Raw genomic sequence first — 14,080 nt, forward strand, 5'->3', positions numbered from 1 at the left:
GCAATTCCCCTGCCTCAGCCTCTCAAGTGGCTGGGATTACAGGTGCCCACCACCACGCCCAGCTAACTTTTGTATTTTCAAGTAGAGACGAGGTTTTGCCATGTTGGCCAGGCTGCTCTTGAACTCCTGACTTAAGGTGATCCACCCACCTCGGCCTCCCAAAGTGCTGGGATTACAGGCGTAATCCTGTATATATGCCCGGCCAGCATATTCTGATACTGTGTTATCCAAATAGCACCTGGCATCGAAAGCAACTGGTGAATATTAAGTAGGAGTGTGTTCTGTTTCTAGATTCCTGATTCTCATTCACCTCATTGAATCAAGTCATGTCTGTCCTTGCTTTTAAGATTTCTTACCGGACCCTTGAACCTTAATGATCCAGATGCAAAATGCAGATTCCCCAAAATTTTTGTAAAGACAGATGACGCTTATGAAGAGCTCCATTTAATTGTTTATAAGGTAACAACTTTTTTCCCTCCAGCGTTACTGATTGATACTGAAGTCGATCTTTCTTGCACGTGTACACGAGTGCGTATGCAAACCTCTTAAATGTTTCTTGGAAAAGATTTTGGAAGTTCTGATTATGGTAAAACTCAAAATGGGTGTTCTTCCGGAGTAATAAGTTTATTTTCAGCTCCTTTTAAACAGTTTTGTTATTAGTGAAAGAGAAACTGTTGAAGATGGTGATTCATAAACGTGTGAAGTCCCACGTGCTCTCAAACCAAAGGCATTCAGAGGTTGGTGCTGCCTGTTCTCGAAATGACTCCGGATGGGGGCCATGGCCACATGTCTGTGCATGTTGCTTTTGCTCTGATTTTAAGGCTATGGGCTTGCTAATTCCATAAGGATCGTATTTGTTTCTGTCAGGACATCATCTTGTAAGGATATGTACTCAGGTTGTGTTTCTAATTAAAGGCAGTTTTTGGTTCAAGAAAGAAGACGGAGCATGCGTATGTGCTTCTCTTCTTTCCTGCCTGAGGCTGCGGAGAAGTTTTCATTTATAAAGGCTCAGAAATGATGCTGTCGGGGAACAGGAAGGAGCGGGGTGTGTCAGGATGAGGGAGTCCTGTCCCTCTCTGGAAGGTAGACGGGACTTGTCAGCCACGCCTGATGGAGGGCGGTGCCGGAACAGGCCTGGAATATGAGTGGCAACCCTGTGCTAAGGCAAAGGACCCCACAGCCCTGCGGAAGCCCAGAGAAGCTCCTGACTTGGAGGAGGGGTCACTTGAGTTGTCAGAGTGGGGACCGGGCCTGGAAAGGTGGGGAAGTGAAGTGTGGCAGAGAGGCCAGTGAGCTTCCCCTTCCCCCATCCTTGCATAGATAGGCCCGCGGCTGAGCATCCCTCCCTGGGTGACAAGTGAGGGTCTGTTTAAAGAAAGGAAACAGTCTGAAGAGACCCAGCGTGGCTAACGTGGATGTCTGACCTGAGAGTGAGGCCCTCATTCTGGCATTTCTGTCTCCCAGGCAGAACTGAGACCTTCATCCTGCACTCAGAGTGAAGCCTGGTGAGCCTTCTCGTTCCCTCATTGTTAACTATGGCTGTGAAAACAAAACTAGAGGTCTCAAAAGAAACAAAAATGATTCCAAGGACAGACAAGAACTTTAAAAAATTAGTATCTACTAATTAGAAGAGTTGTGTCTATTAATATAAAATGGAAATGGGCCAGGTACAGTCCCAGCACTTTGGGAGGCCAAGGTGGATCGCTTGAGGCCAGGAGTTAGAGGCCAGCCTGGGCAACATAGTAAGACCCTGTGTCGACAGAAAAATGTTTAAAAATTAGCCAGGCATGGTATTGCTCATCTGTAGTCCCAGCTACTCAGGAGGCTGAGGCAGGAGAACCACTTGAGCCCAAGAGTTGGAGGCTGCAGTGAGCTATGATCACACCACTGCATTCTAGCCTGGGTGACACAATGAAACCCTGTCTCAAAAATAATGAAACTGGTATCAGCAGTTTCATATCCAGCACCAGACATTATGTGACAGTGGAAGAGAGACTTGCAGAGTTCTGAGAGAAAATGAATTTGAGCACAGAGTTCTTTGTCATGCCAAGCTGTCAACCACAGGTGAGACAAAAGACATTAGCCCAGGCACGGTGGCTCACGCCTGTAATCCCAACACTTTGGGAGGCCGAGGTGGGCGGATCACTTGAGGTCTGGAGTTCGAGACCAGCCTGGCCAACATGGGGAAACCCTGTCTCTACTAAAAATACAAAAAATTAGCCAGGCATGGTGGCACATGCCTGTAATCCCAGCTACTCTGGAGGCTGACGCAGGAGAATCACTTGTACCCAGGAGGCGGAGGTTGTAGTAAGCTGAGATTACGCCACTGCATTCTAGTCTGGGCAACAGAGCAGGACTCTGTCTCAAAAAAAAAAAAAAAAAAAAAAACCACGTTAAATATGAAAAGCCTCAAGAAGTGTACCCTCATGTACCCTTCCTCAGGGTGTCACACAGGGTCATCCGTCAGCAGAATAAGTGAACAAACCAGAAAAGAACAGTTGGGATCCAGAGCAGTAGTTCTCACGCATGAGACGGTACAAGGAAATCTTGGGGTGATCAGGCTCTTAAGGTCTGGCGACACCCCAACCTCCAGCACCTCCATGACCAAGCAGGAGGAGGGAGGGCTCCAGGGTTCAAGCCGCCAAAATAAAAAGATGTTTTGTTCATCACATGGCGTGCTTGAGAGAGTCAAAGTTGAGCTGCGACAGAGGCAGGGAAGGGGAGATTCCAGGAAGAGCCTACAGAAAGATGTGGTCGAAAAAGCAAACCAAAATGTTGGAGGTGTAATTTAGAGCAGGAATTGGAGTAGGAAGAATGTCCATTTGTGGATCAGGCGAAAATTCGAGACCCCATCTCAAGAAAACAATCATTCCCCTTTGAATGACCCAGGTAATGACTGAAATCTCCATAAGCCTGGTGTGTAATATGCTTGTTGATTACATTTCTGTTTTTAGAGTCAATCTACAGACATAATTTGGAGTGTGATAATGGGATTGTGGCTGTGTTAAAGGGCCCTTATCTTTTTCTTAATGACTTTGAGATACAATGCACGTACCATGCAACTCACCCTTCTACACTTAAAATGTACAATTTAGTGATTTCTAGTTGCAAAGTTCATGAGTCTGCAAGACCATCCTCACTTCTGACACCAGCTGCGAGTTTGGGAGTCCCCATGACCACCTTTAGGGTAAGAGTTCGCTAGAAGTACTTCAGGACTCAGAAAAGGCTTTCTACAGCAGTATGCCGGAGCCAAAGGTCATGTGTTCCAGAACCCCCAGTGGGTACCTGAAACCGGGGACAGTACCAACCTCTTCACATACTGTGTTTTTTCCTGTACATACATGCCTATGGTAATGTTTAATTTATACATTCAGTACAGTAAGGTTAATAGCAATAATAAGGCCGGGCACAGTGGCTCACACCTGTAATCCTAGCACTTTGGGAGGCCAAGGCAGGCAGATCACTTGAGGCCAGGAAATTGAGGCCAGCCTGGCCAGCATGGTGAAACCCCGCCTCTACTACAAATACAAAAGTTAGCCAGGCATGATGGCATGCACGTGTAATCCAAGTTACTCAGGAGGCTGAGTCAGGAGAATCGCTTGAACCTGGGGGGCGGAGGTTGCAGTGAGCCAAGATAGTGCCATTATACTCCAGCCTGGACAACAGAGTGAGACCCCATCTCAAAAAAAGTAATAGTAATCAGGATTGGACTATAACAATGTGCTGCAATAAAAGTAATGAGAACGTGGTTTACTTCCCCCTTACCGCAGTATTGTATTACACTGTCGCTCACATGACTGAAACCACGGGAAGCAAAACCAGGGATAAGGAAGAATGTACGCACAGGAGTCTTTCCATTTGCTTTAGGTTTGTTTGGTTTTTGGGGTTTCTGGTTTTTTGGTTTTTGGTTTTTGTTTTTGAGACGGAGTCCCGCTCCGGTGTGAGCTTCCGGCTGTCCTCTCCCGTTGGGGTCATGTGGACAGCACAGTGCCTGTTTCCCCCATCGAGGATGTATGGCGGTCTCTATGGAGTGCTGCCATCCAGGGAAGCTCACCTGAGCCTCAAGATCCAGAGTTTTTATTGGGGATTGGCCACAGAGACTCAGCTGGGCCCGTGTGGCCGGCCTTAGTCTCCAGCCCTCCAGAGGTGGAGCGGGTGCTGTACAGGCTTGGGCTGTAAGGGATATTGGCCTGTAGTTTTGTTTTCTTGTGGTATCTTTGAGCAATGCTGGCCCAATAGAAGGTGTTGGGAAGTGTTCCCTCCTATTTTTTTGGAAGACAGTGAAGCACTAGTGTTAATTCCTCTTTACATGTTTCGTAGACTTCACAGTCAAGCTCTCTGCATCTGGGCTTTTCTTTGTGGGAAGTTTTAAAGTTAATAACTGTGCGTAGCGTTCCATTATTGGAACACTAAGCTTGTGGGAGTTATTTATATCCTGCTGAAGGTCATCGCCAAGGTCTCATTTTTCACAGAAAAGATTTACAACCTCAAGCATAAATGGGTTAATCTCTTGTTAGAAGTTTGATTTTGTTTCTTCTTGAGTCGGCTTTGGTAGTTTGTGTCTTTCTAGGAATTTGTCCGATTCAATTTGATTTGTCGGCACGCGGGTTTTCATGGTATTATAGGTAAAGCCGGATACGCCTTCATTTTTCCTGTAAAGTCAGTAGTGATGTCTCCTCTTTCATTCCTGGTTTTAGTAATTTGAGTCTTCTCTGTTTGTTTCTTGTTCTACAGTCCAGCTGAAGGTTCCTCATACTTCTGGAATCTTCACAAGAAAAAAGGAAAAGGTTTTCAATGTTGGTCTTTTCAGAGAACTGACTTTTGGTTTCATTTATTTTCTCTGTGATTTTTCTCTATCGAGTTTGTTTCTGCTCTCATCTTTTAGTATTTCCTTCCATTTGCTTTAGGTTTCTTTGTTTTTGAGACAGTCCCGCTCTGTCACCCAGGCTGGAGTGCAGTGGCACAGTCTCGGCTCACTGCAACCTCTGCCTCCCAGGTTCACACAATTCTCTTGCCTCAGCCTCCTGAGTAGCTGGGATTATAGGCACACACCACCACGCCCGGCTAATTTTTTTGTGCTTTTAGTAGAGACGGGGTTTCGCCGTGTTAGGCTGGTCTCAAACTCCTGACCTCAGGTGATCCACCCGCCTCGGCCTCTCAAAGTGCTGGGATTACAGGTGTGAGCCACCGCACCCGGCCCCACTTGCTTTAGGTTTAGTTGACTCCTTTTGTCCAGGATCTTAAGACGAAAGGTCAGGTCACTGATTTGAGATCTTTCATCTCTGAGACAGGATCTCGCTCTTGGAAGTGGGAAGAGGTACTGGGGCAGGTGGGAATGTGATTTCAGGAGTGGAGGCCTGTGGCTGGTGGAAGGCGGCCAGCGGAGGAAATAGAATGGCTGTAAACCATAGAGGAGGAGGGGGGAAGGCAGATGAGGGGTCACACCCATCATGACATGAGCAGGAAGTCAATACGATGTCTAAAGAGGGTACGTTAAAGAGTTAGGATAAGCCCGTTGTCTAATAACAGGTTAAAGTGGTTGCTGGGGAGGAGGGCTCACAGAAGGAAGTCTGTGGCTTTCATCGTCAGGCTTGATGTTCTGTTGAGCCTTTTTTTTTTTTTTTTTTTTTTTTTGGAGACAGAGTCTCGCTGTGTCGCCCAGGCTGGAGTGCCGTGGCTCACTGCAAGCTCTGCCTCCCAGGTTCACACCATTCTCCTGCCTCAGCCTCCCGAGTAGCTGGGACTACAGGCGCCCGCCACCATGCCTGGCTAATTTTTTTGTATTTTTAGTACAGACGGGGTTTCACCATGTTAGCCAGGATGGTCTCGATCTCCTGACCTCGTGATCCACCCACTTCAGCCTCCAAAAGTGCTGGGATTACAGGCGTGAGCCACCGCGCCCGGCCTGTTGAGCCTTTTTTAACCATAATTGCTTTGATAAATTTTAAACATTTTTGGTTATCTGTGGTCCTGGTTGTTGTAGGTTGCTATGTCTAATGTCATAACTGTAATTATTTGCTATAATAAAGTGAGACAAGATGATATCTATTTGCTGTGTTTGTAAACTTGTGTCAGTGGAAATCATCACAGAATAATTGACAGTTTCTGCCAATTCTCTCTCTGGAATATACACGGAGAGACGAAAACAGTGAGCCCCTAAGTCCCCATCACACAAGTGAATAAGATTCTGGTTTTGTTGCCTCTCCGTGTTGTGTTGTTGGGTTTGCAAGAGCATTTTAAGTCCTCACGTCAGTCCTGGACACTTCCCTGTGCTCTCTGATGAGGACGTCTGTGGTCACCTCCCCACAAGCACTGTCACACCTGACAAGGTGCACAGCGCTCCCCTTGCATCACGGAATGGGCAGCCTGTGTCCAGATGGCTCTGGTTGACTGAAAAGCATCTTTTTACCGTTGATTTGGCCCTGTCGACTTTGAACAGATTGTGATTATTTGAACGTCTCCTTTTTTCTACCTTTTCATAACCTTAGGTTTGTTCTCTTCCCAGGCCATGAGTGCGGCTGTGTGCTTTATGATTGTTCTCTTCCCAGGCCATGAGTGCGGCTGTGTGCTTTATGATCGACGGTGGGTACGCGCCTTCGTCTCATTTCAGCCTAAGCTTTTTGTACTTTGCTGCGTCCTATTCTTAAATGATATGTTTTGGGGGTTTCAGTTGTTTGGGGGTTTTTTGTTTGAGATGGGGTTTCACTCTTGGAGCACAGTGGCACGATCGTAGCTCACTGTAGCCTTGACCAGCTGCGTTCAAGTGACCTTCCCATCTGGGCCTCCCGGGTCGCTGGGAGCTGCCAGCCCACACAGCCGCACCCAGCTAATGTTCTTGTTGTTGTTTAGACAGCGACTCGCTATGTTGCCCAGGCTAGTATCAAACTCCTGGGCTCAAGTGATCCCCCACCTTAGCCTCCCAAAGTGCTGGGATTTTGGGCATGAGCCCCCACACCCAGCCCATTAAATGATAAATGTGTTGTCGTCAGCAATGTAGAGGCACAGAGAGGAGCCTCTTCCCCATCTGGGACCCCCCTGGCTCCTGAACTAGCCGTTGCTCCTATTTTTTAAGTCCTAGTTTTTCTACTTGTCAGCAGAATGTGGGCATCTTTCTGTGCCCTGCTGACCGCGAGCTGGAGACGGCAGTGGTACCTCTCTCGGGGGGTTCTGAGGATTGAATGAGGTCATGTGTGTGAAGCACCAAACAGCACCTGGCCCGTGAGTGCTACGTAATGTTTGTTAAATAAACATACGACCTTCTGAGGCGTTTCTGGGGTCGGCAGCCACTTACCATCTCACAGGGTGCACCTCAGTCGCCTTTTCCCAGTGAGAGGTCTTTGCCTTTTTCCATCTGAAACGTAACCGGTTTTCCATCTTCTGTTTCTCCTGTATTTGAGGCGCAGGAGGGGCCTGAGCGTTTCATCATTTGCTTTCCCAGATCAGTGACGTTTTCGTTTGAATACAGTTGTTCAGCCTCGGACAGTCACATGAATCTTACCAGTATGTTTTGTCATGACTCACCAGCCTCTATCCAGCCAACACTGGATTTTTGCCGAAGACTGGACAGCGTCGTTGGGCCCCAGCTCACGGTGCTGGCCTCTGACATCTGCGAGCAGTTTAACATCAACAAGAGAATGTCTGGGTTTGTACTTTGCTTTCTGTTCACGTTCACGCATTGAGCAGCTATTAAAACGCGTAGTTTTACTTCCAGATGTGGGTGGTGGTAACAGTCCTGTGCTCTCGTGGGATCTAGAGAACGGTGATACGTGCCATTCAGGCCTGTCGGAAAGGGTCCTGGGGAAGCCGACCTGAGTTTTTCTGCCCCATGATGGCAGCTGGGCCTGGGTCTTCTGTTAAATACCTTCCCTCAGCTCCCCGCTGATTGGAACATCCCATTTCATTGGCCCCGATGGTGACGTTCACACGGGCAGCAGTCAGCATGGTTTTGGTGTGCATAGACTGAAAGCATTTTGCCTCTCGTTGTGTGAAAATGTGTAGGGGAAACTGGCTGGGACGTGGGGCACTGGGCCTGGGTACTCAGTGTGGCAGCCTGAAGGGTCTACACTGAGTGGGAGAGGCGGGATTCGCTCCTCTCTCTAGACACTGAAACGTCCTTGAATTCTTCCTCCCTAGCTTTTGAGACAAAGTCTCACTCTGTCGCCCAGGCTAGAGTATGCAGTGGCCTGATCTCAGCTCACTGCAGCCTCCGCCTCCCAGGTTCAAGCGATTCTCATGCCTCAGCCTCTCAAGTAGCTGGGATTACAGGCGTGTACCACCATGCTGGGCTAATTTTTATATTTTTAGTAGAGACAGGGTTTCACCATGTTGGCCAGGTTGGTGTTGAACTCCTGACCTCAAGTGATCCACCCGCCTCAGCTTCCCAAAGTGCTGGGATTACAGGTGTGAGCCACAGCACCCGGCCTTTCCTATCTTTTCTCAATATAAAATAGTTATTATAAAGTGAAAAGTGAGGTCATGGAAAGCCCTTTGCGAAGTTGAGTCCTGCTTTTACACATTGGGCTCTCTACACATGGGAGAAGTTACTAAAATGCTGTGCATTTCGGCATAACTCACGTTCTTAGTGTTCATACGTTGTTTTTTTGGGTTTTCTTTGAGAGGGAGTCTTGCTCGGTCGCCCAGGCTAGGGTACAATGGCATGATCTCGGCTCACTGCAACCTCCGCCCTCCCAGGCTCAAGCGATTCTCTTGCCTCAGCCTCCTGAGTAGCTGGGTGCCATCATGCCTGGGTAATTTTTTATTTTTGTAGAGATGGGGTTTTGCCATGTTGGCCAGGCTGGTCTTGAACTCTTGACCTCAGGTGATCCACCGACCTCGACCTTCCAACGTGTTGGGATTACAGGCATGAGCCACTGCGCCTGGCCAATAGCTTACATCTGGACAGTGCTGCTGAATCATTGAATTCTTTGGCCGTGAAAATACCAGGTTTTCCTTTGTGAAGGAGGCATAGTGAGTTAAATCGGTTTGGATCACGCAGGTTATCAACTAACAGATGGAAAGTGACAAAGTGTAGTGACCACAGAGAACGCGTCACCTGTTTTTTGTTTTTTTGTGGGTTTTTGGAGACAGGGTCTCCTGCTGTCGCCCAGGCTGGAGTGCAGTGGCGCAATCATGGCTCACTGCAGCCTTGACCTCCCACGCTCTAAGTGATCCTCCCACCTCAGCCTCCCGGCTGTAGAGCTAGGACTACAGGTGTGGGCCACCACGCCTGGCTAAGTTTTGTATTTTTTGGTAGAGACGGGGTTTCGCTGTGTTGCCCAGGCTGGTCTTGAACTACTGGGCTCAGGCAATCCTCCCTTCTTGGCCTTCCGAAGTGCTGGGATTACAGGCATGAGCCGCCGCGCCTGGCCGCACGGAGTGTTTTGAGGATGATAGAAGCTTACACCCGATTTAAATTCCTTGTCTATGCAGACGACTCAATTGGCAACTCCTTCCAGTTTTTCTTGTCATTATACTTTCCTTAGCCTTAGGGAGCTACTGAAAACAAATTCTGGTTTTATAAGAAGTTTCTTGTCATGTTCCTGGAAACTAAATCCTCCACGTTCGTTCTTTGCCTAGATGTAGAGTATTTCAGTAGTACCCCACTTGTCCGGAGGTCGGATTTCCGGCACCCCCAGCCCTCCAGAACATGCTAACCCCGAAGCAAGCAGAGGAGGCTTCTGAGCCCGGGGCGGGGCTGTGCTCAGGCTCCATCCCAGGCCCCAGGGTGTGCAGTGAGGGGAGGGGAGGGGCCCTGGGAGGGGTGAGGCTCAGCTTTTCCCACTAGGTCCCCGAGGAGGTCACAGACGCTGACCTGGGAGGCAGTGTCATAGCATTGCCTAGTCAGTTTAAGAAATAAAAAGGTGTATCCCATTTAAAATGTTCATTAGACTGCAGTGGAAAAGGCGACTGCGTTTCACAATGATTTCCACTGGGGATGACAGGAGGAAAAGCTTTGTTACATACATATTGTCATAGGCTTCGGTCACGAGGCAGGTTAATTTCCATGGGACGCTCCTTCCCCACACTGGGGGAGGAATGAGATGTTACTCTCCTAACGCAGGGGTTGGCAGCCTTTTACGGTAAAGGACCAAATAAGAAGCATTTCAGACGTCCCAGGCTGTATGTAGATGTATGTGTTACAACCACTCAACTGTCATTTTGACAGGAAAGCAGACAACACATGAACGCGTGGCAATGGCGATGTTCCCGTTAAACTTTTAGAAAAAGAGGGCCGGGACGGGCGGATCACAAGGTCAGGAGATCGAGACCAGCCGGGCCAACATGGTGAAACCATGTCTCTATTAAAAATGCAAAACTTAGCTGGGCGTGGTGGCGTGTGCCTGTAATCCCAGCTACTCAGGAGGCTGAGGCAGGAGAATCGCTTGAATCCGGGAGGCGGAGGTTGCAGTGAGCCGAGATTGCGTCACTGCACTCCAGCCTGGGTGACAGTGAGACTCCATCTCAAAAAAATTTTATAAAAAGAATCTAGTTGTATCTTTTGGTTACATCCATCCAGGGTGTTACTGTCTTTGTGACATGTTTGTACAGGTCTGAGAAAGAACCCCAGTTTAACCGTCTTTGTGACATGTTTGTACAGGTCTGAGAAAGAATCCCAGTTTAAGTTTATTTACTTCAACCACATGAATCTGGCCGAGAAGAGCACAGTTCACATGAGGAAAATGCCCAGTGTGTCACTCACTTCCGTGCACCCGGATTTAATGAAGATTCTCGGTGACATCAACAGTGACTTCACCAGGTGATTCCAGTCACTTCTCCAATCAGATGTCCCCTTTCTAAGAAAAGACATGGAAAGTCCCTTCAAAGCCAAATGACCCAGAGCCCTTTCCATGGGGTTGAAGTTTGAACCACCTTCATGGGCGCCACTTCCAAACACACTCAGGAGCCCCTTAGTCACCGGTTCCCTCACACGGGACTCCCTGAGCCTTTTCAATGCCACGTGCGCCTGTTCCATTTCCTGTTCTTGTTTTGGAATGCTTGCTTGCCCAGTCCAGCCATATGAGTAACGAACGGCGCCTTCTGAAACTCTCCTCTTGCAGAGTGGATGAGGATGAGGAGATCATCGTGAAGGCCATGATTACTGGGTTGTTGGAAAGAAGTCGGATCGGCGGGAGCTCTACGTTATTTTGAATCAAAAAAATGCAAACCTGATTGAAGTAAATGGTAAGTAGGATTTGGTATTTCAGGAGAATTTTAATGCTGCTGATATGGAAAGGTTGTTTTTTCACTGTATTAAACCTGGTTAAAAAATAGAAACATGAGAAATAGAACAAATGTCTGCTGAGATTCTAAGCAGGTGCCTCTCCTCAACATTTGGTCCATTTTCTCTTCCTTGGAAAACTGACAAGACTTTCCTGTAGCACAGGAAATTTGACAATGGCCCAAAGAAAATTATTTTCTACAATGCTAAAAAAAAAGAAAAGAAAAAAGTAACTTGACTGTGTATTAAGAAATGTCCCCTTTTTGGAGACAGGGTCTCACTTTGTCACACAGACTGGAGTGCAGTGGTGCGTTCATAGCTCACCACAGCCTCCAACTCCTAGGCTCAAGCAGTCCTCCCACCTCAGCCTCTCGAGTAGCTGAGCCCACAGGCATGTGTCACCAAGTACCCGCCAATTTCTTTTTTTTTTTTTTTTTTTTTTTTTTTGAGACTGAGTCTTGCTCTGTTGCCCAGGCTGGGCTCAAACTCCAGGCCTCAAGCGATCCTCCAGCCTCCCAAAGAGCTGGGATTACAGGCGGGAGCCACCTTGCCTAGCCCCAAATGTCCTTTTTTAATATCTTTTGTAGGGAGAAGCTGCCAGGTTCATGTAGCTGTTTACAACGATCCCTCTGTACACTGGCAGAATAAGGCATTTTCTTCTGCCTTACTGCCAAAGCGGCCAGCCGTGCCCACCGCACGGGGTGACCCGGCAGCTGCTCTGCTGGCAGCTCGGCTGCCCTAGAGAGAGGGGACCGCACCTCGGCAGAGCTGCCCCCTTGGGCAATGCCCCACGTGTACACTGTGTGGAAATTCAGTGTCAGCGTCTTTTTTTTCCCCTTGTATCTTCTCGAGCATACATTTTTCTATTATTAACACTTGCATTAGTAATTGTGTGCATTAGAAACATCAGTTAATACAAGCCTGATCTAAACTGAATTCGATAAGATCAAAATCCTGACACGTCTGCGGGGCGCTGGGTCTGCAGCTCAGGGTCACTGTCAGTTTCTCTCTTGTTCCATCAATTCTCCCAGGATGACGACAGCGCCAGCCTCGTGCTTCTAACCCCCTCCCCGGGTGTCCTGGGCACTTTGCTTGCAGTTCCTCAGGCCGGGCGACAGTGTTACATGCTCAAAACTGCTGCGGCCTGGTAGGTTTCTTAGGTGGTTTTCTCCCCTCTTGTGAACATTTCTTGGCTGGGCACAGTGGTTCACGCCTGCAGTCCCAGCACTTTGGGAGGCCAAGGTGGGCGGATCACCTGAGGTTAGGAGTTCAAGACCAGCCTGGCAAAACCCTGTCGCTACCCAAAAATACAAAAATTAGCCGGGTGTGGTGGTGTGCACCTGTTATCCCACATACTTGGGAGGTGGAGGCTGCAATGAGCCAGGATCACACCAGATCACACCAGTACACTCCAGCCTGGGTGACAGAGCAAAACTGTCTCAAAAAAAAAAAAAATTCTTGCCTAGTCTTCTGGGATTTAAGGTCAAAATCAATGCAAATATCTATTCCTAATTTTACCCAAGTAGAATTTAATTATAGATCATGTAACCTTTTAAGCAAGTGCCTCTTCCTTCCTCACTGTTGTCCGTCCTTTTTGCAGAAGAGGTCAAGAAACTTTGTGCAACGCAGTTCAACAACATCTTCTTCTTGGATTGACTGATGACTCACCGAAAGCGTATTTGAAAAACACCCGGCAAACATTTGGTCATATGCAAGTTACTGGTCATATGACGGACCGCATTCAGGACAAGGGAAAAGCAATACTTGCTTTGAAGAATCACATTTCTACTCGGTCTCCTGATCTCCTGAAGTTTTTAGATTTTAAATATTTATGTGGAATCAAAGGTAGTTGACTATATCTCTATCATTCCATTCTTTTGACATTATGTGAATATTTTACTGGAAAATAAGATTAATAAATTGTTTTTTTTTTTTTTTTTTTAATAAATTGTTAAAGTTTTTAAAATTCTGGTTTTATGTTGAGTCTCCTGCTGCCTATTTGTAGATTACACCAGCCACCAGGTCCGTGACCCAGGCTGCAATGCAGTGGCTCACAGCACCCTCAATCTCCTGGGCTCACTGCAGTCCTCCCGCCTCAGCCTCCCAAGAAGTTAGAACCACAGGTACACACCACCATGCTTGGCTAATTTTTTAATGTTGCAGAGATGGGGTCTCACTATATTACCCAGGCTGGTCTCAAACTCCCATAATCCAGCCATGTAGGAAACCTGAGATGCAGTGGGCCAGGCGGTATTTTAAAACACTGCAACGAGTGCAATGCTGAGCACTGTAACGCTCAGGAAATCTTACCGCACGTGCTGCCCTGAGCCTCTGTGTATGTCCTCGGGGCTCGCTACTGCTGCTGCTTCTTGCTGGTGATGGTCTTGCTGGACGGGGAAATGGTCACGTCCTCCTTGGGAGGGTCCAGTATGAGATAAGAGGATGACACGTCCACCGGCTCCTTGATCACCGTGATGTCCACCTCATAGTCTTAGTCTCTTGGCTTCTTCCTCTCTCAAGATAAAGATATTCAGCCTGAAAGCAAACATGAGAAGGTGGGAGCATTTTTCAATCCCCCTTGAAACCGCAAACCCAGTTTGATGCTATTTATAGTATACAGCCCTTCAGACCTGCATTTCAGCAGCCTGTTAAACAAAACTAAGCTGCTACCCTTTGCCTGAAATAACTGATGCCATGTCCCCACAGTCCAAAGGAAACTTTTCATGGATCTATGAAAAGAAAAATTTTTTTTTTTGAGACAGAGTTTCACTCTTGTTGCCCAGGCTGGAGTGCAATGGTGCAATCTCAGCTCACTGCAACTTCTGCCTCCCGAGTTCAAGTGATTCTCCTGCCTCAGCCTCC

The 14,080-nt window shown here is 47.7% G+C and overlaps 1 protein-coding gene and 2 pseudogenes across 2 annotated transcripts in view; 2 read left to right on the forward strand and 1 right to left on the reverse strand.

Moving 5' to 3' along the window:
• The window catches only part of LOC104668276, a 28,550-nt pseudogene extending 15,402 nt beyond the window's left edge, over positions 1-13,148 (forward strand). Inside the window, exons 10-15 of the transcript XR_004057931.1 lie at positions 348-459; positions 6,549-6,582; positions 7,525-7,642; positions 10,598-10,756; positions 11,058-11,181; positions 12,819-13,148. The product of XR_004057931.1 is annotated as a vacuolar fusion protein CCZ1 homolog B-like (transcript). The remainder of the gene's footprint in view (positions 1-347; positions 460-6,548; positions 6,583-7,524; positions 7,643-10,597; positions 10,757-11,057; positions 11,182-12,818) is intronic.
• Positions 1-14,080, forward strand: part of LOC104667537 (protein PMS2CL-like) — a 1,213,215-nt gene that overhangs the window by 913,681 nt on the left and 285,454 nt on the right. The window lies entirely within an intron of this gene.
• The window catches only part of LOC115898231, a 36,285-nt pseudogene continuing 35,776 nt past the window's right edge, over positions 13,572-14,080 (reverse strand).

Source organism: Rhinopithecus roxellana, chromosome 6, assembly GCF_007565055.1.
Source record: "Rhinopithecus roxellana isolate Shanxi Qingling chromosome 6, ASM756505v1, whole genome shotgun sequence".
Taxonomy (NCBI): Eukaryota; Metazoa; Chordata; class Mammalia; order Primates; family Cercopithecidae; genus Rhinopithecus; species Rhinopithecus roxellana.